At 43.5% G+C, this 25,613-nt stretch overlaps 1 long non-coding RNA gene across 3 annotated transcripts in view; it reads left to right on the top strand.

Annotated features, from left to right (window-relative positions):
* Positions 1-17,043, top strand: part of LOC142740990 (uncharacterized) — a 34,329-nt gene extending 17,286 nt beyond the window's left edge. Inside the window, exons 3-4 of one of the 3 annotated variants that reach the window (XR_012880952.1) lie at positions 14,449-14,601; positions 16,829-17,043. This is a non-coding gene — a long non-coding RNA (uncharacterized LOC142740990). Of the gene's footprint in view, positions 1-14,448; positions 14,602-15,163; positions 15,829-16,045; positions 16,486-16,828 lie in introns of those variants that run through there. The other 2 variants (XR_012880953.1, XR_012880951.1) reach the window with 2 other exon arrangements.
* The last annotated feature ends 8,570 nt before the right edge of the window (positions 17,044-25,613 follow it).

Below are 25,613 nucleotides of genomic sequence, written 5' to 3'. Positions count from 1 at the left end.
TGAAACTTTTATTGTTTTCAAACTTTTATTATTTGCACTTTTTTTTACACTTTTTTATACTTTTTTTACACTTTTTCTCAAGTCCCACTAGGGGACTTGAAGGTCCAACGGTCAGATTTTTTTTTTCTAATACATTGCACTACCTATGTAGTGCAATGTATTAGATCTGTCAGTCATTCACTGACAGCAAGCCGATTAGGCTTCGCCTCCCGGCGGGGCCTAAATCGGCCTCCGTAATGGCAGAGCAGGAGACCATTGTGTCTCCTGTTGCCATAACAGCAGTCGCCAGTCCTGATTGCCTGTCAGGGCTGGCGATCTGCTAGTAACCGCTACGATGCAGCAATCGCTTTCGATTGCTGCATCGAAGGGGTTAATGGCAGGGATCGGAGCTAGCTCCGGTTCCTGCCGTTACAGGTGGATGTCAGCTGTACAGTACAGCTGACTTCCACCGCTGATGACGACGGATCAGCTCCTGACCCGGCGCCATCTTGCCGGCAGCTACGGAAGCCGATCAGGCTCCGCCGCCGGGCGGATCTTGACCGGCTTCGGTGCTAGGCAGACCGGGAGGCCAGTATTAGGCCTCCAGTTGCCATTGCAGCCACCGGAACCCCGGCAATTTCATTACTGGGATTCCGATGAGCTGCAAACACCTTAAGTGCAGCGATCGCGTTTGAGCGCTGCACTTAAGGGGTTAATGGCGGGGATCGAAGCTAATTTCGGTCCCCGCCGTTACAGCCAGATGTCAGCTGTAAGATACAGCTGAGATCCGGTGATGATGGCACCGGCTCAGCTTCTGAGCCGGTCCCAAACATTCGGCGTACATGTACGGCAAGATGCGGGAAGTCAATGCTTTCCATGACGTACATGTACGGCAAATGTCGGGAAGGGGTTAAGGGGTTAATGGCCACAGCAGCCGTTTATTTATAAATAACCTGAAAAGGTAAACATATCCAAAGATTATAAAACCTTGGGAATTCTCCACCGTAGAATTCCCTCTAATAAATCATTTGACCCTACATGGGTCAGGATGTTTATAAACATAAACAATAAACATCAATAATAAATAACAAATGTAAATCACCCATATTAACACACACTAAGACAGGGGAAGTCCTTGAAGTTATTCCTTTTTTGCTTAATTGAGATAGCCATCTGCCAACCACCACCTTTTTGCCTCCAGCCGTAACCAGGCTCGGAGGCACCGCTCGCCTCTGCAGATGGCTCCGACCAAAAACCCACTTTAAAGGGATAACACCCTAAAAAGTCTTCCACTATTATTCCTTTTTTGGAGGACGCATACCCCCGATGCGACCCCCCCACCAGTTTGTACTGACCAACCTCAAGGACTCCCCCCGCCAGCTGCCATGACACCGACACATGCAACCAACAACCATCCCCGCAACCACAGTCAGAAAGCGCTAACGACCCCACCACTGGATGTAAAATAAACCATAACCAAAAAGGGGCGGGAAGGCGGGAACTTTTACTTATCTTTGATGTTGCTCTTCTCCCTGCTTCCCTCAGAATGAAGAAAGCAGGAAGAAGGCAAAAGACATAACGTCCCACCCCCATGCTCCACCCTGCCTCTAACCATAATACTGACCCCCTCCGTTTGAACTCTCTTTGAACCCCACCCTGAACTTCTGACCTACTCTCTCCTAAGCCTGTCATGGAGGCCTCCCCTTTACTGTCTTTTAGGCGGCAGTGCGGCCTCTGCTGGAGCTGTTTTCCCTTGAAAACAGCTCCGTATTTTCAGACGTATTTTGTTAATCGTGTGAACATACCCTTACAGTTTATCTGGAGGAAAATATCCCCCTAGGTCAGGGCAGTGTTACTGAAGAGGTAGCTTCTACACTGGAGGCTGAAACTCTGGCTAGAATGCGGCTTTATAAGGCTATGTTCACACGCAAATTCAAAAACGTCTGAAAATACAGAACTGTTTTCAAGGGAAAACTGCTCCTGATTTTCAGACTTTTTTTATGCCACTCGCGATTTTTGCAGTGTTTTTCGCTGCGTTTTTTATGACTGTTTCTGGAGCTATTTCCTATAGAGTCTATGAAAAACAGCTCCAAAAACGTCCCAAGAAGTGACATGCACTTCTTTTTCGCAGCCGTTTTTTTACGTGGCCGTTTTTCAAAATGGCCGCATAAAAAGATGGCCCGTCGGAGTAGAACGCCGTTTTTTCCATTGAAATCAATGGGCAGATGTTTGGAGGCATTCTTCTGATTCTTCGGCCGTTTTTCAGGTGTTTACGGTGTTCACTCTATGCGCGATCTAGCCTGAGCTATAGCAGGTTGAAGTGGGAGCTGCATATACTGTACTTGCAGCTTTTAATTGGGCCTGTGTGGAGGAGAAGAGAGGGAACCATCGGGGGACGTGCTGACAACCTGCAGAAAGAGGAGGAGGATCTGTGATCATTGACTTCAGATGATCCCAGGGAAGGGGTGGCATGGATGTTTGTTCATGATATCACTTCTCCTTGTCAATGAAAGATCACACTTGCTCTCTGATTGTCACACATGTTTTTTTTTTTGTTTTTGTTTTTTTTACTCCATGACTGAGGCACCTAAAGCTCTGTTCACATCTGTGTCGGAGGCTCCGTCAGATCTGGCAGGGTTTACCGGTGACAGTAGTGCACCATGCTGCGGAACCTATAAAACCTATTAAAGTCCATGGGTTCCGTCGGCAATCGGTGGCTTCCGTTGTGCAACGGAACAGTTGATTCCGTTATTCCCTTGTTCTGCTCTTCTGACGGAGCAGAACAACGGAATGTTTCAACGCAGGCGTGAATCCAGCCTAGGTGGTTTTGCAAAATAATAATTAAATATGTCCCCAACGCAATGATTTATTGTTGAAAAAAACAAACTACACATAATTGGTATTGCCACATCTGTAACAACCCGTACTATAAAATAAATACATTATTTATCCCGCACTGTAAACTCCATAAAAAACAAAGACAATGGCAGAATAGCTGTTTTCTATGCATCTCACAAAAATAACGCTCTTAAGTGTTGCCACTTGAGGGGGAAGAAGTTCAGAAGACTCGGAATTACTTTATTTTTATAATGTTGCAAAACCTAAATATTACAAGAGAATTTATGGCAATTAAAAAAAAAAAAAAAAAAATTCAATCAGCCTGAAATGCTGCACCCATCCATTTTGCATGAAAATATTCTTTACTTGTGAACAAATGTATTCTTCTCACAAATACTATATTGGGTAAAAGCTGCTGCAAAGCTACAACTGTCAGTATGCCCTGAAAATATAGTAAAATACTTTAATTTATGCTAAAATTATAAAACATAGACGGATTGTCTGACATGAACTACTAGAGGCCTCGTTTGGGGCACATGAACGACTACATAATAATGTCATCCCTCCGTTCATTCTTTGCTTCTACTTCAATAGCAGCACGATTTTCTTTGCCTGCATTCTATTCCTCAATTTTTGGGGCAGGCAGCGCATGAGCACTGAGGAACAGCATGCACGCAAAGAAAATGGTGGGGCTATTGAAGTAGAAGGAATGGAGTGGACATTGAGGAGCCTGTGGACCAATAGGATGCTTCAAACCCGAGACTTTTGACGTATACCCGGGTTTGAGGCTTCCTATTGGTCCACAGTCTCCTCAATGCCCGCCCCGTTGAATCCTTTCCTTACTTAATGCCCGTCCCATTTTCTTCTCATTAATGAAACTCCTCTGTGCTCGTGTGCTGCCCCGCATGGAAAAAAATAGTGTCCCTCGAAAACCCCTTTAATGTATGCTCCAATATGTGGTCAGAATATCTAACAAAATACATTTTACACAGATCTGCCATTTATTTAGGGCCCTAAGCAGGGTTGCCAACTTGGCAAATTGGGCTGCTTTCTTTGCAGCCTGGCGGTTTTTCATCTTATCAACCTGCCCAAACCTAGTTCGGCAGGTGGTCTTTGGGCAAGTTGTGAAGTATTTACTTGTTATATAGAAGACAAAGAACAAGTACAGCCAGCAGGTGGCAGCATCTCCAACAAAGAGTCTCTGCTCTGCAAGTGATGCTTCCTCTTGCTTAGACAGGATTCACCATAAGACAAGGAGGTGAATTATGCTGGGGGGCTGTCACTATATTTGGAGCACTGTGATTGTCAGTGTCTGGGGGCATTGTGGATGTCACTGTATTTAGGGCACTGTGACTGTTAGTATATTTGGAGACACTGGCTGTCTTTGTAATCGGGGACACTGTGCCTTTCACTGTATTTGGGGACACTGTGGCTGTTACTGTAATTGGGGACACTGGCTGTCTCTGTAATCAGGGACACTGTGGCTGTTACTGTATTTGGGGACACACATTTACTGGGCGTGTATTGTGTTTGTAACATCTGGGGCGTGTTTACTTGTGTTTGATGCTGACATACACTTCTATTCACAACGCCCAGCTAGTAAAACAAGTAAACACGCCCCAGATGTTACAAACACAATACACGCCCAGTTGGTAATACGAGAAAACACGCCCAGTTGTCCATTAGAAAGGCTCCTTTGCATAAATATAAAATTGCTCATAACTTGGCCAAAAATTATCGTTTTTACAAAAAATAAACGTTACTGTTATCTACATTTCCGTGCCGATCACATGCAATAGGAGATAGGGATTTGATAATCTGGTGACAGAGCCTCTTTAATGACCAGCTCAATTTTTCTGTTTTTGCCTCTCTGCGTTTCAGCAGCCATAACTTTTTTATTGTTTCATTGACGTGGCTGTATGAGGCCTTGTTTTATGCGAGAGAATTAGCATTTTTTTTTTCCCACAGTATTTTACGGCGTGAATATAGGAAAAAGTGATTCTCGGAATAGTTTTTTTTAGTTTCACGCTAAATAACCCATTAGATTAATTCTTCAGGTTATTACGGTCGTGTAGATACCTAATATGTGTAGGTTTTTTGTTTTTATTTAGTGTAGGGGCAATAAAATATATTTTATGCAAAATAAAGACTCTTTTTGGGACTTTTTTTATTTATTTATTTGTTTTGTTACTTTTTTTTTTTAATCCCATCAAGGGATAACTTTATTTGTAACTTTTTTTTTTTTACTTGTAATGTATTAGCATACTTCTGTACGCTAATACATTACACTGTCTCACTATGACACAGGCTACTGATCGGGCAGCACAGTGGCAGCATAGTGTGCCCGAACAACAGGCAAATGGAACAGACAGCCCTGGGGTCCTTTGTAGGTCCACAGGGCTGACTGCAGAGGGACTCCCCGGTGTTTGATCGCATCACCGGAATCCCGGTGATGCAATCAAAGAGGGGAATTCCCTTTCATCATGCCGCGGTCACGGACCGCGGCAATCAAAGTGTTAAACAGCTGGGGTCTGAATGTTTGCCAACCCCAGCTGTGTTCAAGAGGCTTTAGGATCAGGAGCTGTTAGTTACAGCTCCTGCTTAGAGGATGAGCGCTCACAGGAGAACTCATGAGCCTGATCTACAGCGACGCCAAAAGACGTCTCTGTAGACTAAGCACCTGCACCGCCTGACGTCAAAAGACAGTGGGCGGTCGGGAAGGTGTTAATGTCTATGGCCCGCGGACACCTTCCCGTATATTTACAGGAAGGTGTAAGGGCCGTAGAAATGAACTGCAAAATATAGGACATGACCTATTTTTTGAATTTACGGAACGTGTTCCTATACTTTATAAAGGGAGCACGACCCGCAAACGTGGGTGACAGTCCGTGGCCATCCGTGCCCGTAACTACGGACCGTGCACATGGCTACGGCCGTGTGCATGAGACTTTATAAGTATTCCCTCCTCCAGCAGCCTCTCATCATGTCTGTCAGTGTCTGTGTAGAAGCAGCTCTTACATAATACTATCTGTCTCCTCTATGTGTTTTTTTTTATTTTTTAAAACAGTTAACTTTATTAACAACATGATAACATTACCTAGAGACAGGCAGACATTTTAAACATCACCTAGAGGCAGGCGGCCATTTTAGTAAATACATGAACAGTGATGAGGTTGGTCATCATTATTCTACCATTAGTCCTATTCACTTAGCCCATGGATGTGTCCTCTATGTGGTCCCAACACATGTATGTCATGTTAATGCTAGGTGTCACATGATGTATGTGTGTGTATGTAGAGGGGAGGGTCACATGACTGCCACCATGTTTAGTCATATTCAGTTAGCCCGTGGATACATTACATAGGATCTGTGGCTCTACCATTCTACTGTGAGACTGCAAGGACATTCACCAACTTAAAACCAACTTGCCATGGACCTATTACACCATTATTTTACCTTAACCCCTTAATGACCGGGCCATTTTGCACGTTAATGACCAAGGATTATTTTTTGTTTTTTCACGGTCGCATTCCAGGAGTCGTAACTCTTTTTTTATTCCGTCGACATAGCCGTATAAGGGCTTGTTTTTTGCGGGACAAGTTGTATTTTGTAATTGTACCATTTTTAGATGCTTATAACATATTGATTAACTTTTATTAACTTTATTTTAGGAGAGAATTGAAAATAAGCAGCTATTCCAGCATTAATTTTCACGTTATAAATTTACGCCGTTTACTATGCAGCGTAAATAACATGTTAACTTTATTCTATGGGTCGGCACGATTACAGGGATACCAAATATGTAAAGGTTTTATATGTTTTTTCTACGTTTGCACAATAAAAAGCCTTTTAGAAAAAAATTACTTGTTTTTGCATCGCCGCGTTCCAAGAGGCGTAACGTTTTTATTTTTCCGTCGATGTGGCCGTACGTGGGCTTGATTTTTGCGGGACAATGTGTAGTTTTTATTAGTACTATTTTGGGGTACATAGGACTTATAGATTAACTTTTATTTTATTTTTTATGGGGGGAATGGGAGAAAAGAGAGAATTTTGACGTTGTTTTTTGCGTTTTCTTTGGACGCCGTTCATCCAGCGGTTTAATTAATATGTTCATTTTATTGGTCAAGTTGTTACGAACGCGGGGATACCATATATGTGTATGTGTGATTTGTTTTGACCGTTTTACTAAATAAAACCACTTTTTGGGCCAAAAAAGTAGTTTTATTTGACTTTGACTGTAATTATTTATTTATTTTTTTTCACAAACTTTATTTAACTGATTGACATTTTTTTTTTAAGTCTCACCAGGGGACTTCACTATGCGATGTGCCGATCGCATATATAATGCTTTGGTATACTTCGTATACCAAAGCATTATTGCCTGTCAGTGTAAAACTGACAGGCAACCTGTTAGGTCATGCCTCCGGCATCGCCTAACAGGCAGATGCTGAAGGCAGACCTGGGGGTCTTTGTTAGACCCCCGGCTGTCATGGAAACCCGACGGCGACCCGCGATTTGTTTGCGGGGGCGCCGATCGGGTGACAGAGGGAGCTCCCCCCTCTGTCAAACACATTAGATGCCGTTGTCACTATTGACAGCGGCATTTAATGGGTTAAACTGCCGGAATCGGAGCGCGCTTCGATTCCGGCAGTTGCAGCAGGAGCCAGGCTGTGTATAACAGCCGTGCTCCTGCCGCTGATCGCGTGGGTACAGTCTCAGTACCCGCGCCATCACAGGACGGATATATCCGTCCTCCTGCGCGAACTAGCAGCTGCTGAGGACGGATATATCCGTCCTTCGGCGTTAAGGAGTTAAATCAAACCAAAGACACCTTGTGTGGTAAAGTGGAAGTGGCCACATCTTTATTATGTAAATATTTCTCTATTTAACCCCTTCCCGACATTTGGCGTATGGATACGTCATGGAAAGCTAGTGCTTCCCGCATTTTGCCGTATCCTGAGTCGGTGCGGTGTATTACAGCTGACATCCGGCTATATTGGCGGGGACCGAAATTAGCTTCGATCCCCGCTATTAACCCCTTAAATGCAGCGGTCAAAAACGATCGCTGCATTTAAGTTGTTTGCAGCTCATCGGAGCCCCAGCAATGAAATTGCAGGGGTTCCGGTGGCAGTCTGCCTAGCACGGAAAACTTCCATTATTATTGAAATAAAAATTAAACCATACATATTTGGTATCGCCGCGTCCGTAACGGCCAAAACTATAAAAATATTATTTTATTTTACGGTGTAAAAAAAAAACGTAAAAAACCATTCCAGAATATCTGTTTTTTGGTCACTTTGCCCTACAAATATTGGAATAAAAAGTGATCAAAAAGTAGCATGTATCCAAAAATGGTACCTATATAAACTATAGCTCGTCTCGCAGAAAACAAGCCCTCATACATCTCCGTCGACGAAAAAATGAAAATGTTATGACGTTTTCTGCCATTTTACTGCCGCTCTGAGATCCCCCGCAAAGGGGCCTACTAAGTCTGTGTCGCCCAATGGCCCACATAAAACTGGAGCATGGCCTGTATGTGTATATATATATATATATATATATATATATATATATATATATATATATATATATATCTATATCTAGAACGACTAGTCACTCAGCTCTCATAGAACAGCAACACTGTGGAGCTGCAATGGTGACCACAAGCCACATTGCCCTGATACTATGTGATGGATATACACAACGTACCAGAGCAGTATTGTGTGTATTTTATATGACCAATATGTCATCCATCACAACAGCCCCACAGAGTTTGTTACCCATCTTTCCCAGGCGGCAGAATGCCAGATCTGCCTAGTCCTGCATTGATAAATCTCCAACTCCTATATCGTAGCATTACTAGTCAGATTTGCTAATCGGGAGCCAAGAATCCCTGTGAAGCTGCGATTAACACACCTGCCTTTTATGCAGTGATACATTTTACATACTGTACCTTAGCTAGCCAGATTTGTCTTTCAGGATCCCAGGAAAGCTGGGTAACAAACCATGTGAAGCTGTAATAGAGACTGTAGAATACTAAATCCCCCTAAATAAATGCCCCTCCTCTCTACCAAATTGTGCCATAGATAAGGCAAAGCCTTTCAGGGTACTGGGACAGCTGGGTAACAAACCATGTGAATCTGTAATAGAGACTGCTAAACATTAAACCGAACGAAATAAATCCCGCTCTTATCTCTCAAATTGTGTCATATTTAGACAGATTTGCCCTTGAGGGTTCCAGAAAAGCTGGGTAACAAACCATGTGGAACTGTAATAGAGATCTGCTGAATACTTAATCCCCCTAAATAAATGCCCCTCGTCGCTACCAAATTGCACTATATCTAGGCAGATTTGTCTTTCAGGAACCTGGGTAACCTGTATTCCATAGGGGGACTTAGCGGACAATTTCCCTGCAGATTTTGATGTGAATTCTTGGAAAATCCACATATGTTACATACAGATTTAGTTGCGGATTTAGCAGCAGATTTTATGTAGGTTTCAGCCTATGCATTGCAAAGGCTGAAATCCGCAGTGAAGATCCGCTGCTTCTCCGCAACAGAATGAGCACGCTGCAGATTTGAAAATATGCAGAATGCTCCGCTGTTATTGCGGTCGTCTTCTGCTACATGTGGATGGGGTTTTGAAAACCCCATCCACTTTTGATGTACTGTAAACTGCTGCGGATTTGCGATGCAGAACCCACGCCGCAAATTGGCAGCAAAACTGCCACATCTGGACACACCCTTAGGGTATGTTCACACGCACTAATTACGGACGTAATTCGGGTGTTTTTGCCCCGAATTACGTCCGAAAAATGTGCCTCGATAGCGTTGACAAACATCTGCCCATTGAAAGCAATGGGCTGACGTTTGTCTGTTCACACGAGGCGTATATTTACGCGCCGCTGTCAAATGACACCCGCGTAAATAGACGCCCGCGTCAAAGAAGTGACCTGTCACTTCTTTGGGCGTAATTGGAGCCGTTATTCATTGACTCCAATGAAAAGCAGCGCCAATTACGTCCGTAATGGACGCGGCGTTCAAGCGCCTGCACTTGCCGTTACGGCTGAAATTACGGGGATGTTTCCTCCTGAAAACATCCCCGTAATTTCGGCCGTTACGGACGCTGTCGTGTGAACATACCCTTAGGGCATGACCAGACATGGCGGAATTGCTCTGGAATTCCGCTGCGGTAATCCGCAGCGGACATATTCTCCATTGCTTTCCACTGCTTTTTAGTTAGGTTCGTGCACACGTTGCGGAAAACTCCGCTGCGGACCATAGGCTGCGGTGCGAAATTTGGTGTCCGCAGCATACACTGGTTGTTGCGGACGTGTAGCGGACTTGTTGCGGACTCATTGCGTAATTTCTCCATTGACTTCAATAGGGAGTCAAAATTCCGCAATGAAGTCTGCAGATGTTACGTGTGTGCGTAGCGTATTTGCTTTACGAACATGAAATTTCTTCATTCTGGCAGGACCTATGTATTTCTAGGTCTATAGCCGGACTGAACGCCCGTAATCACGGCCCGTTATTAGGGCACGGGCAGGCCCATAGAAGTCTATGGGGCTCCCGTAATTACGGGTGACTACGTGTGTGCCGTCAGGAGATAGTCACTGTCCAGAGTGCTGAAAGAGTTAAGCGATCGGCAGTAACTGTTTCAGCACCCTGGACAGTGACTACCGATATAGATCGACGTGTAAAAAAAAGAAGTTCATACTTACCGAGAACTCCCTGCTTCTTCCTCCAGTCCGGCCTCCCTGGATGATGTTTCAGTCCAAGTGACGGCTGCAGCCAATCACAGGCTGCAGCGGTCACATGGACTGCCGCGTCATCCAGGGAGGTCGGGCTGGATGTTGAAAGAGGGACGCGTCACCAAGACAACGGCCGGGTAAGTAGGAATTTATTTTACTTTTACTAGGGAAAGGGCTGCCCCTTCTCTCTATCCTGCACTGATAGAGAGAAGGGACGTACTTTCACCTCAATGCGCAACGGCTAATCCGCATCAATTTAATGCCCATTTTAGACAAAGCCGCAACAGAATATGCAACGCAGATTATGTGCGGCATTGATGCGGACAGTGGCGGAAGAAATACGCCATGTCTGGTCATGCCCTTAGACTGGGTTTCCACATTGCAGATTTGCTGCGGATTTTGTCAGCATTTTGTAAGCCAAAGCCAGAATTGGATCAAGGAGAGCGGACCTATAAGGCCTTCCCTTATATTCTCAATTCTTATATTTCTTCTATTTAGGTTACTTTCCTAGTTTTGGGTTAAAAAATACTTGCAAAATCTGCACAGTGAGAACCCAGCTTTAGGCCTCTTGCACCGCAGAAAGAACGGGCAAGCTTTATTATGGCCGTGTTCTGCGGTCTGGGCTCATTGAAAATAATGGCCGCGGTGCATGGCCCGCGATTTGCGGGCGGCTCGCGGCTGACAGTCTGCTGCCGGCCGACCCGAAAATCACAGCCGAGCACATGGCTACGGTCGTGTGCATGAGGCCTTAGGCTACACAGCATATCCAACCTTGAACCTGCAGGGAATTCCGCCTGAAAAAGTGCACATGGTGCAGATTTTCGGTCTGAATCTCCGCTGCAGAAACACTGCTTGAAAAAAAATAAAAAAAGCTGATAGTTACCCCTGGCTGTTGTCGTAGCAACGCCTTCTTCCGTTTCAGTGCAGCCTGGCCTCCTGGAATGATGCTGCAGCCCAATTGACCACCACAGCCTGTTATTGACTGCAGCAGTCACATGGGTTGAAACGTCATCCCAGGAGGCCAGGTGTCACTCAGAACAGAGAAACGCGTCACTATGGCAACGGCCGGAGGTAAGCATTAGCGTTTTTGTGAATTTTGAAGCGGAATCGCAGCGTTTCCGCCACAAAAGTTGCAACATTTGCTATTTGTTCTAGGTTTCACTTCCGCAGCAAAAAAATGCATAAATTGACCTGCGGTGCAGAGTTTAAGGCTGGGTTCACACGTGGCGGAATTTCACTTAAATTCCGCTGCGGACACTCCGCAGCGTTAATCCGCAGCGGAGCCGTTTGTCCATTGACTTACACTTTAATTTAGCAGTGTTCGTTTAGACGAGGCGTAAAATTCCGCTGCGGAGCATAGGCTGCGGAGCGGAATTTGGTGTCCGCAGCATGCTCTGTCTGTTGCGGAGCAGTGGCGGACTCATGGCGGAATTTCTCCATTGACTTCAATGGAGATTCTAAGTTCCGCAATGAAGTCCGCAGCTGTCATGCACATGTCATGTGTGCTGCGGATGCGTCTTGCTTTTTTAACTTGACATTTCTTCATTCTGGCTGGACCTATGTATTTCTAGGTCTACAGCCAGACTGAGGAAGTCAATAGGGCTCCCGTAATGACGGGAGCGTTGCTAGGAGACGTCAGTAAATAGTCACTGTCCAGGGTGCTGAAAGAGTTAAGCGATCGGCAGTAACTGTTTCTGCACCCGGGACAGTGACTACCGATCCCAATATACATGTATCTGTAAAAAAAAATGAAGTTCGTACTTACCGAGAACTCCCTGCTTCTGTCTCCAGTCCGGCCTCCCAGGATGACGTTTCAGTCCAAGTGACGGCTGCAGCCAATCACAGGCTAATAACAGGCTGCAGCGGTCACATGGACTGCCGCGTCATCCAGGGAGGTCGGGCTGGATGCCGAAAGAGGGACGCGTCACCAAGACAACGGCCGGTAAGTATGAAATTCGTTTACTTTCACTAGGGAAAGTGCTGTCCCTTCTCTCTATCCTGCACTGATAGGGAGAAGGGAAGCACTTTTCCCGCAGTCCGCAGCAGCTAGTCCGCATCAATTTTCTGCACATTTTGTGCAGATCCGCAGCCGTAATCCGCAACCCGGATTAGGTGCGGCATTGATGCGGACAGTTGCGGAGGAAATCCGCCACGTGTGGTCATGCCCTAAATCTGCAGCTTGTCAATTTATGCTGCGGATTTGTTGCTATTTTGTTGCGGGTTTTACCCATTGAATTTAATCAATGTGGAAAACCCGCAACAAAATAGCAACGGATTTGCAGCATAAATTAATATGTTGCGGATTTAAAATCCGCATCGCAGGTCACTTTATGAACGTTTTTGCTGCAGATTTTTACTGTAGCGTCTGCATGAGATTTGTTCAAATCTCATTCACTGTGCTGCTACTGTAAATGCTGCGTAATTTCCTTAGGCCTAGTTCACACTAAGATTGTTTGGCCCTGTTTTTGGCGCGGAAACCACGTTGGAAACTGCGCCAAAAAAGCGTCATGCTCTTTCTTCAGGCGTTTCCATCTCTGACCTCCCATTGACATCACAGCGCTCACGGGCTGCGGGCGAAAAACTCAGCAAAAAAAATGCAGCAAAGAGAGTGCGGCCTCCTGAAGGAATTTTGAGGCAGATTTTTCTGCCTGCAAAAAACTCAGTGTGAACGTACTTTTAGGGTGTTCACAAGTGGCATTTCCGCTGCAGATGTTTGGATAGAGGAGGCTGGTAGGAAAAGGCTCCCTCTTTTCTGCAAAATCACAACTGCTTTTTTCTGCAGCTTGCTGGAAATCTTGCAGGTTTATCTATAGGGGACAATTTTATAAAAGGATTTATTTCATTTAATGTGTGTTTTTAAGGTTAAGGGTATGCTCATATGCTTAACAAAAAATGGCTGTAAAATACGTAGCTGTTTTCAAGGGAAAACAGCCTATGATTTTCAGGCGTTTTTTTCTATGCATCAAACGTTTTTTTGATGCGTTTGTTTACGGCCGTTTTTGTAGCTGTTTTTCTATTGAGACAATGAAAAATGGCTCCGAAACGGCTCAAGAAGTGACATGCACTTCTTTTTACAGGGCGTTTTTTTATGTGCCGTTTTTACAAACTGCGCGTAAAAAACACCCCGGGGGAACGAGACGCCGTTTTTCCCATTGACATTTATGGGCAGATGTTCGGAGGCGTTCAGGCCATGTATTTTCAGCCGTTTTTCAAGGCGTTTACGGCCCGAAAAAGAGCTGAAAATAGGGTGAACATACCCTTAGTGTCACTTTTAACATGAGATGAGGAAGTGAGGATTGTTCCTGGGAATACTCCTGAAGGGCAGCATATTATAGGTAGACATCCGCTGAGCTATTATGTTAATACAGCACAAAAAATATTATAAAAAGAATACACATGTAAAGCTCTAAAGTGCTAATCAAAAGTGCAAGTTTTCTAGCGGGGACGTGATGCACAAAAAAGTTACACCTTGTCCTGCAAAAATAAAACAAGGCCTCAAATGGAAACGTAGACATTAAAATAAAAAAACGTTTATGGCTAGAAGGCAAAAGAATAAAAATGGCCAAGCATGCTGCAACCTTAATAAGTTCACAATTGTTCCAGTATAAGCCTACAGTAGTGATTCTGAATTATATTGCCAACGTGTAAAATGGTATACGATGTGTTGTTTTTTCTACTAACAGAGCTTTAAAATGTACATTTGTTTATAAAGCATAATGATCTGCTTTCAGTGCTCTATAAATAATGAATTCTTCATGGATATTCATCTATAGCACTCACAGGCTTCTCCCTACAGTTGACATCATAGTCTTCTCCCTTCAATTGATGACATCACAGCTGATGGAATACTAAGGCATTGTGATGTGTCTTTTTTACAGACAAGCACCTGATGCAGCAGCACATATGTGTAGAGCAGTCTTCGTCCCATCAGATCTGTTCAGTTCTCAGACAAGACCACCATTTTCTTCATGCTACAAGATCTTCACATCATAATCACAGGCTCTGCAGGAAAGTTCACCGCAGGGAAGCAGGTAAAGACCATTCCAGTTTTGTATGCCAGGGCAGGGGGGCACATTCAGACTTTCTCTAGGCCATTTTTACATGTTTCTTACATGTTTCAAGAGTTGCAGCAGTTTTCAAAACCATGTCCCCCTTTTCATATCTAATTATTGTATGGCCACTCAAGCTGCTGTAACGTCCTTCCTCCTGAGCACTGCAGCAGCTTTCAATATACAATAAGCTAATGTTGATTTCTTTCCATGAATGCTGCTATATGTCAGAAACCTCCAGCATTTCCTGGAGGTCATAAGAACTTACTTAACAGCCTGGTGCACCCCTGATTGTAGTTATATGGCTACATGCATGACAAAAATAAAAATTTAGACTATGGAAGAATACCAAATACAGCATTTTATGGGTAGAGATGCCCTCTAAGGCTGTATTCACATCAACGTTGTCTTTCCTTTGAGGGTTTCCGTCGGGGAAACCCCTCAACGGAAAGGCAAACGGAAACCTTAGCTTCCGTTTGCATCACCATTGATCTCAAGTGACGGAAACGTTGCTAATGGTTTCCGTTTGTCACCGTTGTTTCAGGGTTCCGTCGTTGTTTTGACAGAATCAATAGCGCAGTCGACTTCTGAGGGCCTGATACTGAAAGCCAAAGGATTGTCAGAGGCAGTCATAAAAACCCTACAAAAAAGTAGTAAAAATGTCACTAACGCCATCTATGGGAACGTCTGGAAGAAATTCTTATCCTGGTGTGGCGACTCCTTTCCCGATGTTCATCATCCTAATATTGCAGAGATATTGCACTTTCTGCAATCAGGCCTGGACAAAGGACTAAAACCTAGCACCTTAAAAGTTCAAGGATCCGCTATGAGTCAATTTTTTTTAATCAAGATCTGGCCTCCCATAGATGGATAAAAAGATTCTTTGTGGCAGCATCTAGATTATCTCCCAGACCTTGTGTAGTTCTTCCTCCTTGGGATTTAAACGTAGTATTGAGAGGTTTGATGTTATCTCCCTTTGAATGTATATCTTCCTGTAAGATAAATCATCTCTCTTAGAAGGCAGCTTTTTTGATAGCTATACCCACAGCTAGAAGGGTAGGAGAAATTCAAGTCCTCACTATTGGGGATCCCTTTCTCAGAATCCTAAATGATAGGCTTATTTTCCATCCAGATCCCACCTTCTTTCCCAAGGTAATGTCAAACTTCCACATGTCCCAATATATAGTTGTGCCTTAATTTTGTCAAAATCCAACAAACAAAAAGGAAGAAGAGTTTCACACACTAGATGTCCGCAGGATAATCCTACAATACATTGAGTCCACAAACTTGTGGGGGAAAGATCTTAATCTTTTCATTCAATTCAATGGTCCTAATAAGGGAAAGAAGGTGGCAAAAAATACATTGGCAAAATGCATTAAAATGGCGATCTGTGTATTTTATGAAAACCTCCACATGTCTCCCTCAGATCATCTGAAGGCCCACTCTACAGGCTTTATGTCAGTATTCTGGGAAGAAAGAGCGGATGCATCCATTGAACAGATCTGCAAAGCAGCAACCTGCTCATCCGTTCACACTTTTACAAAACATTACAGATTAAATCTGTTTTCAGCAAGGATCTTTCCGTTGGAATGAAAGTTCTCCAAGCTGTAGTCCCCCCCCCCCCCACCCCCAACCAATTATTTAATATGGGAATTCTCCTGTGGTGCTGTCATTGAGGGTGCCTTGAGAAAATAGAATTCGATTTACCGGTAATTTGGTTTCTAGTAAACCCTCCATCACAGCACCCTTATATTCCCCCCCTTTTATTTATGTTAATTAAACATTATTTACACGTATTTTTCAACAAGTAATAGATATATACAAAGCCCAGCAGCACTGGCTGTGTGTGGGTGCAAGCTCTGAGGAACAGACCAAAATTCCAAATACACAGAAATCGAAAAAATGAGCAGCAACTCCAAGGATTCAGGTGAAAAAAATCGGTACTTTATTGCCTGTGCAACGTTTCAGCTCCGTCCACTAGAGCCTTTCTCAAGCTTGATAAAGGCTCTAGTGGACAGAGCTGAAACGTTCCACGGGCAATAAAGTACCCATTTTTCAACTGAATCCTTGGAGTTGCTGCTCATTTTTTCGATTTCCATGACAAGTAATAGATATGTAAAATTACCAGAAATGGTTAGTGGACATACACTGAGGAGAAACGGTGGGGTGGGGCTATTTAACCTCTTGTGCTTTTTCCTGTCCATATTAGAGGCGGAGTCTTACCTCCTGTGGTGCGGTCATGGAGGTTTTACAAAAAAAACTAATTACCGATAAGTCTAATTCTATTTTCTCCCACTGCTGGCCACTTCCACACACACCACTGTCCATTAAAATATGCTATGTACCCATATGAACCAGTTGCATCTGTGAACAGTCTTAGCTTCTGATTTGATGCCGGCTACTTCAACCTTACTGCCACTCCAATAAAGTCCTCAAAAAATCTACCCCACACCTCAAAATCCTCTTTTGGGTACTTTGTTAACTAATTTTGTGAAAATCTTTTTTACTCACACTGAACTACGCTCAATACTCTTACAGAAAATCCTCCCTGTTGGTGTGACTGTGCATGCAAAGTTCAATTACCCTATCAGTGATTGCAACTCCTTCAACCTGACTCGCTCCTTGCCCTTCATGATTTGAAACGCTTGCTTCAGCACCTACACCTTATAATACCTTATCCACTGGCAATCTACACACTCCCTCCACCAAGTCAGTGCCAACTGCGGGTAGAAAAATGGAGTCTGGCCCAGAGGAAGAAGGGATCTGCTGTATGACGGATTTATTACAATTTACGCTGAGTGTAAATTATAGCGGAAATCTATGCTAGCTCATAGCTGGTGCAGATTTTGGAGCACTGACAGCCCATGTTGTGCTAAATATATTCATAGCCGTGGGCTTCTTGGGGTCTGTTCACATCAAAGTTTTTCTTTTCGTAGGAAGGTATACTTCGGGTGGAGTCCTGACATATACCTTCAACAGAAGTGAATGACGTATCCCACTGTATAGGCATACAATAGGATACGTCACCTGAACTCCCCGGACACAGCGATACTTTAAGTACTAAGCTCAGGAAAGCCGGCAACGCTCTGGACAGGGATTCTGCTTTTGGAGGGAGCCCCTGACGTCACTGTCCATATATGGACAGTGACGTTAAAGACTTTAAGATGCTCTAATCCCCGGCCAGAGCCTCGGCAATGCTGTGACCGGGAAATCTGCTTCTAGAGGGAGCCTCTAATGTCACTTTCCAAATATGGACAGTGATGTCAGGCGTTTTCAACTATGGAGTCCCCAGCCAGAGCATCGAAAGTGCTATGGCCGGGGACTCCTGTCTTGGGAAAACCCTCTACGTCACTGTCCATATATGGACACTGTTGTTAAGAGCTTAAAAATTCAGAATCCACAGGCAGAGCTTTGGCAGCGCTCTGGCTGGGAATTCCGCTCATTGAGGAGCCCCTGACAACACTATTCATAAATGGACTGTGAGTTCAGGAGCTTTAAGATGCCGAAATCCTAGGCCAAAACGTCGGCATTGCTCTAGCTGGGGATTCCGCTCCTGGAGGGAGTTTCGTCACCGTCCGAATATGGACAGTGACATTAGAGGATTTGAGATGTTGTAATCCCCGATGAGAGCGTTGGCAATTCTGCTCCTGGAGGAACCCTTGACGTTACTGTCCGTACATGGACAGTGACATTAGGGGCTTTGTAAAGCGAGAATTTCAGGCTAGACCGTCGGCAACGCTCTGGCCAGTGGTTCCTCTGCTGGAAGGAGCCCTTGACATCAATGTCCAGATGTGGACAGTGACTTTAGGGGCTTTGAAATGCTGGAATTCCAGGCCAAAGCGTCCGCAACGCTCTAGCCGGGGATTCTGCTGCTGTAGGATCCCCTGACATTACTGTCCATGTATCGACAGTGACGTGAGGGGCTTTGTAATGCGAGTTTCCCAGACCAGAGCATTGGCAAAGCTGTGCCTGGTTACTCGGCTTCTAGAAGGAGCCCCTGACGTCACTGTCAATATAAGGACGGTAACGTCAGGCGCCCCACTAGTACTGGATTCCCTGGCCATAGTGCCACCGATGCTCTAGGTACTGAATAGTTGACTGCTTATTACAGTGGGCTTCTGTCTAATATTGGCGTATAAAAACGCCAGTCTTACTAAATTCCACCCATTGGTTTTATGGAACAGTGGGAGGTGGGGTCCTACTGCTCGATAGATTTACTATAAGTTACACCAGGTATTGGCGTAAATTATAGCGGAAATCTATGCCAGATCGTATCTAGCGTAGTTTTCAGTTTGTGGAGCCTTAACAGCCCAAGTTGTGTCAAATTTATTTAGCGCCATGCGCTTCTTAATAAATTTATCACAACTTACTCCTACAGGCTTCTGTTTAACACTGGCATATGAAATGCCAGTTTTAATAAATTCCCCTATTTGTTTTAATGTAACATGCTTTAGGACTTAAAAGTCAATTATCACAACAAGTGACTTTGTCAATTGTTATGGTAGTAGTCAGATATAATCTTTAATAAATTGAAACAATTTTTTAAAGCTTTAAAAAGAAGGTTTGACAGCGATAAGTTCTTCCCATCTAATGCTGATATGTAACCATGCTCCTTACTTATGTTTTAATATTGTGTGATTGAATTTGATATGCTTGACTGATGGTACTTGTATGATCAGAAGTAGTAGCTAGATGTTTAAATATCAGATTCAGATGAGTTTTAGTAAAGATACCTAGTTCAACAGATAGAGAGGTCCTATAGGGGAGTACCAAGTCAATGTGAGCTTGAAACTCTGAACAAAAAAATACCAGGTCATGCAGAGAAAAAGTAAATTTAGATAAAATGTTACTATTAAAATACAAACCAGACAGCTCCCCAAGGTAGAATTTGAGAAACGGCAAACTATACCCTCCTGCTACTTTGCTTAAATGGTAAGCAAATTGATTCTTTTTTGTTTTTTTCTACCTAAAATGGCAGAAAACACACCTATTTTGGAGATGGAAAGGATGGCTAGAGGGGAAATGGAGGAGACCGGTGTTATTTAATTACATTTTTTTCCTAGGTGTCTTTTATTCCATTTGCTAACAATTTAGGCAAAGTAGCCCCTAAAGTAAATGTTTTTATAAGACATGATTTTGTTAAGCATTGTAATAGGACATTTTGGCACACGTCTGCTTTGAGTAAAAAATGTTGCTTTTTAAAACTTTATGCTGTTTTCGCATCTTTTAAAATAGTAAGTCGGGCCCAGCGGTAGAGGGGATCTCCTGCATGACAGATTTAATATCATTTACGCCAGCGTGAATTATAGCGAAAATCTATGCTAGCTCGTAGATTTCAGACTGTAGAGCTCTGAAAGCCCAAGTTGCAAATTTATGCAGAGCCGTGAGCTTCTTGGGATCTGTTCAAATCACGTTTTTTCTTTTCGTCTGATATATACGTCGCAAGGAGTCCCGACGTATACCTCCAACATATGGCACTGACGTACCCTACTGTATAGGCATATATGGACAGTGAAGTTAGGGGCTTGGGAAAGCCCTTGATGTCACTGTAAATATATGAACTGGGATGTTAGGAGTTTTAAAACCCAGAAACCTTCACCAGAGCGTCGGCAACGCTTTGGCCGGGAATTCAAATTCTAGAGGGACTCACTGTCCATATATGGACAGTGATATCAAAGGCTTTAAACTTTTGAGTCCCTGCCCAGAGCATCGCAAGCGCTCTGGCCGGGAACTTCTGTCTTTGGAAAGCCCTCGACGTCACTGTCCATATCTGGACAGTGATGTTAGGAGCTTAAAAACCCATGAAACCACGGCCAGAGTGTCGGCAATGCTCTGGCCAGTGATTGCTCTCCTGGAAAGAGCCACTGACGTCACTGTCCATATATGGACAGTGACGTTAGGGGATTTGAGATGCTGGAATACCCGGCTAAAGTGTCGGGAACGCCCTAGCCAGGGATTCTGCTGCTAAAGGAACCCCTGACATTACTGTCCATGTATCGACAGTGGCGTTAGGGGTTCGTCATGCGAGTGTCGCAGACCAGAGCGTTGGTAAAACTGTGGCCTGGATCCCGCTTCTAGAGGGAGCCTCTAACGTCACTCTCCATATAAGGATGGTAATGGCAGGGGCCCCTCTAGTACTGGAATCCCTGGCCAGAGTGCTTCCGATGCTTTAGGCTTGGGATCTGAATTTCTGAATGCCCTTGACATGAACCTATTTTAGCGGGCTACTGTTTAATATTAGCGTATAAAATAGCTAGTCTTACTAAATGCCACCCATTGGCTTCTTGTAGCAGCGAGAGGTAGGGTCCTGCTGCTCGACAGATGTACTATAAGTTACGCTAGGAATTGGAGTAAATTATACCGGAAATCTATGCCAGATTGTATCTGGCATAGCTTTCAGTTTGTGGAGCCTTGATATCCCAAGTTGTGTCAAATTTATTTAGAGCCGTGCGCTTCTTTTTAAACTTATCACAACTTACTACAGCAGGCTTCTGTTTAACACTGGTATATGAAATGCCAGGTTTAATAAATTCCCCTATTTGTTTTAATGTAACATGCTTTAGGACTTAAAAGTCAATTATCACAACAACTGACTTTGTCAATTGTTATGGTGGTAGTCAGATATGATCTTTAACCCCTTAGTGACCACCAATACGCCTTTTAACGTTGGTCACTAAGGGGCCTTAGGCTAGGCTGACGCCTTTTCACGTTCGCCTAGTCTAAGTCCTGCACGGGTCTCCCGTGCAGGCTGGAGCCGGGGCTCAGTTGTCTGATGACAGCTGAGCTCCTGCTCAAACGCCCGCGATCAAAGTTTACTTCGATCGTGGCCGTTTAACCCGTTAAATACCGCCGTCAATAGCGACCGCGGCATTTAACTTTGTTTACAGAGGGAGTGTGCTCCCTCTGTCACACATCGGCGGCCCGCGAATGCAATCGCGGGTCTCCGATGGGGTGTCATGGGGGCCTGGGGCTTGATAAAAGCCCCCAGGTCTGCCCTGGACATATGCCTGTTAGGACACACGTCACATATGCCTGTTAGGACGCACATATGCCGGAGGCACGTCCTAACAGATTGCCTGTCAGATTTATACTGACAGGCAATAATGCTCTGGTATACGAAGTATACCAGAGCATTATATCAGCGATCTGAAGATCGCACAGTAAAGTCCCCTAGTGGGACTAATGAAATAAATAATAAATTTGAAATAAATATTAATAATAAAAGTTACAGTAAAAAAATAAATAAAACCATTTTTTTTCCATAAAAAGTGGTTTTATTTAGTAAAAGTGTAAAAAATAAATAAAAGTACACATATATGGTATCGCCGTGACCGTAATGACTCCATTAATAAAGTTAATATGTAATTTAAACCGCAAGGTGAACACCGTAAAAAAAAAACGCAAAAAACACTGGCGAAATTGCAATTTTTTTCCATTGCCCCCCAAAAAAGTCATAATAAAAATGAATCAATAAGTTCCATGCACCCCAAAACAGTACCAATCAAAACTACGTCTCGTCCCGCAGAGAACAAGCCCAAACAATCACTACATTGATGGAAAAATAAAAAAGTTACGGCTCTTGGAAAGCAACGATGCAAAAACAAATAATTGTAGTTCAAAAGTGTTTTTATTGTGCAAAAGTTGTAAAACATAAAAAACCTCTACATATGTGGTATCGCCGTAATCGTACCGACCCATAGAATAAAGGTAGCATGTTATTTACGTCGCATAGTGAACGGCATCAATTTAAAAACGCATAGAACAATGGCGGAATTTCAGTTTTTTTTTTATAATCCCCACAAAAAAAGTTAATAAAAGTTAATAAAAATATTATATGTACCCAAAAATGGTGCTATTAAAAAGTACAACTAATCCCGCAAAAAACAAGTCCTCATACAGCTATGTAGGCGAAAAAATAAAAAAGTTATATCTCTTTGAATGCGACTATAGAAAAACGAATAAAATAGCTTGGTCATTAGGGCCTAAAATGGGCTGGTCACTAAGGGGTTAATAAATTGAAACAAATTTTTAAAGCTTTAAAAGCAAGGTTTGACAACGATAAGTTCTTCCCATGTGTATCTAATGCTGATATGTGACCATCCTCCTTACTTATGTTTTAATATTGTGTGATTGAATTTGATATGCTTGACTGATGGTACTGTATGATCAGAAGTAGTAGCTAGAGGTTTAAGCTCTGGCCACTGATTGCTCTCCTGGAAGGAGCCACTGACGTCACTGTCCATATAGGGACAGTGACGTTAGGGGATTTGAGATGCTGGAATACCCGGCTAAATGCCAGGTTTAATAAATTCCCCTATTTGTTTTAATGTAACATGCTTTAGGACATAAAAGTGAGATATCACAACAACTGACTTTGTTAATTGTTATGGTAGTAGTCGGATATGATCTTTAATAAATTGAAACAATTTTTTAAAGCTTTAAAAACAATGTTTGACAACGATAAGTTCTTCCCATGTGCATCTAATGCTGATATGTAACCATCCTCCTTACTTATGTTTTAATATTGTGTGATTGAATTTGATATGCTTGACTGATGGTACTGTATGATCAGAAGTAGTAGCTAGATGTTTAAAGAGGCTATGTCACCAGATTTTGCAACCCCTATATGCTATTGCAGCAGATAGGCGCTGCAATGTAGATTACAGTAACGTTTTTATTTTTTTTTAAACGAGCATTTTTGGCCAAGTTATGACCATTTTTGTATTTATGCAAATGAGGCTTGCAAAAGTCCAACTGGGCGTGTATTGTGTGTGTTACATCTGGGCGTGTTTACTTCTTTTACTAGCTGGGCGTTGAGAAGAGAAGTATCATCCACTTCTCTTCAGAACGCCCAGCTTCTGGCAGTGCAGACACACAGCGTGTTCTCGAGAGATCACGCTGTGACGTCACTCACTTCCTGCCCCAGGTCCTGCATCGTGTCGGCCACATCGGCACCAGAGGCTACATTTGATTCTGCAGCAGCATCAGCGTTTGCAGTTAAGTAGCTACATCGACTTACCTGCAAACGCCGATGCTGCTGCAGAATCAACTGTAGCCTCTGGTGCCGATGTGTCCTCGCTCGTCCGACACGATGCAGGACCTGGGGCAGGAAGTGAGTGACGACACAGCGTGATCTCTCGAGAACACGCTGAGTCTGCACTGCCAGAAGCTGGGCGTTCTGAAGAGAAGTGGATAATACTTCTCATCAGGACGCCCAGCTAGTAAAATAAGTAAACACGCCCAAATGTACGCACATAATACACGCCCAGTTGGACTTTAGCAAGCCTCATTTGCATAAATACAAAAATGGTCAGAACTTGGCCAAAAATGCTAGTTTTTTAAAAATAAAAACGTTACTCTTATCTACATTGCAGCGCCGATTTGCTGCAATAGCAGATAGGGGTTGCAAAATCTGGTGACAGAGCCTCTTTAAGCATCAGATTTAGATTACTTTTGGTAATGATACCTAGTTCAACAGATAGAGAGGTCCTATAGGGGAATACCAAGTCAATGTAAGCTTGAAACTCTGAACAAAAAAATACTAGGTCATTCAGATAAAAAGTAAATTTAGATAAAATGTTACTATTAAAATACAAACCAGACAGCTCCCCAAAGTAGAATTTGAGAAACGGCAGACTATACCCTCCTGCTACTTTGCTTAAATGGTAAGCAAATTGATTCTTTTTTGTTTTTTTCTACCTAAAATGGCAGAAAACACACCTATTTTGGAGATGGAAAGGACGGCTAGAGGGGAAATGGAGGAGGCCGGTGTTTTTTAATTACATTTTTTCTAGGTGTCTTTTATTCCATTTGCTAACAATTTAGGCAAAGTAGCCCCGAAAGTAAATGTTTTTATAATACATGATTTTTTTAAGCATTGTAATAGGACATTTTGGCACACGTCTGTTTTGAGTAAAAAATTTTGCTTTTTAAAACTTTATGCTGTTTTCGCACCTTTTAAAATAGTAAGTTGGACCCAGCGGTAGAGGGGATCTCCTGCATGACAGATTTAATATAATTTACGCCAGCGTGAATTATAGCGAAAATATATGCTAGCTCGTAGATTTCAGTCTGTGGAGCTCTGAAAGCCCAAGTTGCACCAAATTTATTCAGAGCCGTGAGCTTCTTGGGATCTGCTCATATCACGTGTTTTTCTTTTCGTCTGAGATATACATCGTGAGGAGTCCTGACGTATACCTCTAACATATGGCACTGACGTACCCTACTGTATAGGCATATATGGACAGTGACGTTAGGGGCTTGGGAAAGCCCTTGATGTCACTGTAAATATATGAACTGGGATGTTAGGAGTTTAAAAACCCAGAAACCTACGCCAGAGTTTCGGCAACGCTGTGGCCGGGGATTCAAATTCTAGAGGGACTCACTGTCCATATATGGACAGTGATATCAAAAGCTTTAACCCCTTAACGCTCCAGGACATACTATTATGTCATGGTAAGTGCATCGTTCGCGCTCCATGACATAATAGTATGTCATGGAGTAAACACGGCGCCGTTCGCGCGGGGCGCGTTCATGAGCTGTGATAGCTGCTGTTTCCGACAGCAGACTATCACTGCTCAATGTGCCGGGACCGATCGCGGAGCTCCCCCGCCGATTAACCTCTCAGAAGCCGCGTTCAATAGCGATCGCGGCTTCTTAGGGGTTAATCCGCCATCGCCGGCCTGCTACACGATAGCGGCCGGCGATGGTGACTATGGCAACCGGACACCAAACAATGGCGTCCGGCTATGCCATAGACGGAAGCCTAGTGGGTCCTGACAACGTCAGGACCCACTATGCTTGCTGTCAGTGAGTAGCTGACAGTTCTAATACACTGCACTACGCATGTAGTGCAGTGTTTTAGAATAGCGATCAGGGCCTCCTGCCCTCAAGTCCCCTAGTGGGACAAAGTAATAAAGTAAAAAAAAAGTTGTGTAAAAATAAGAAAATAAAAGTATTAAAAGTAAAAATCCCCCTTTTTCCCTTATTAGTCC

This window comes from Rhinoderma darwinii, chromosome 2, assembly GCF_050947455.1.
Source record: "Rhinoderma darwinii isolate aRhiDar2 chromosome 2, aRhiDar2.hap1, whole genome shotgun sequence".
Lineage (NCBI taxonomy): Eukaryota > Metazoa > Chordata > Amphibia > Anura > Rhinodermatidae > Rhinoderma > Rhinoderma darwinii.
Note: the sequence above shows the minus strand (reverse complement) of the source record. Positions and strands in the feature narration are given on the sequence as shown.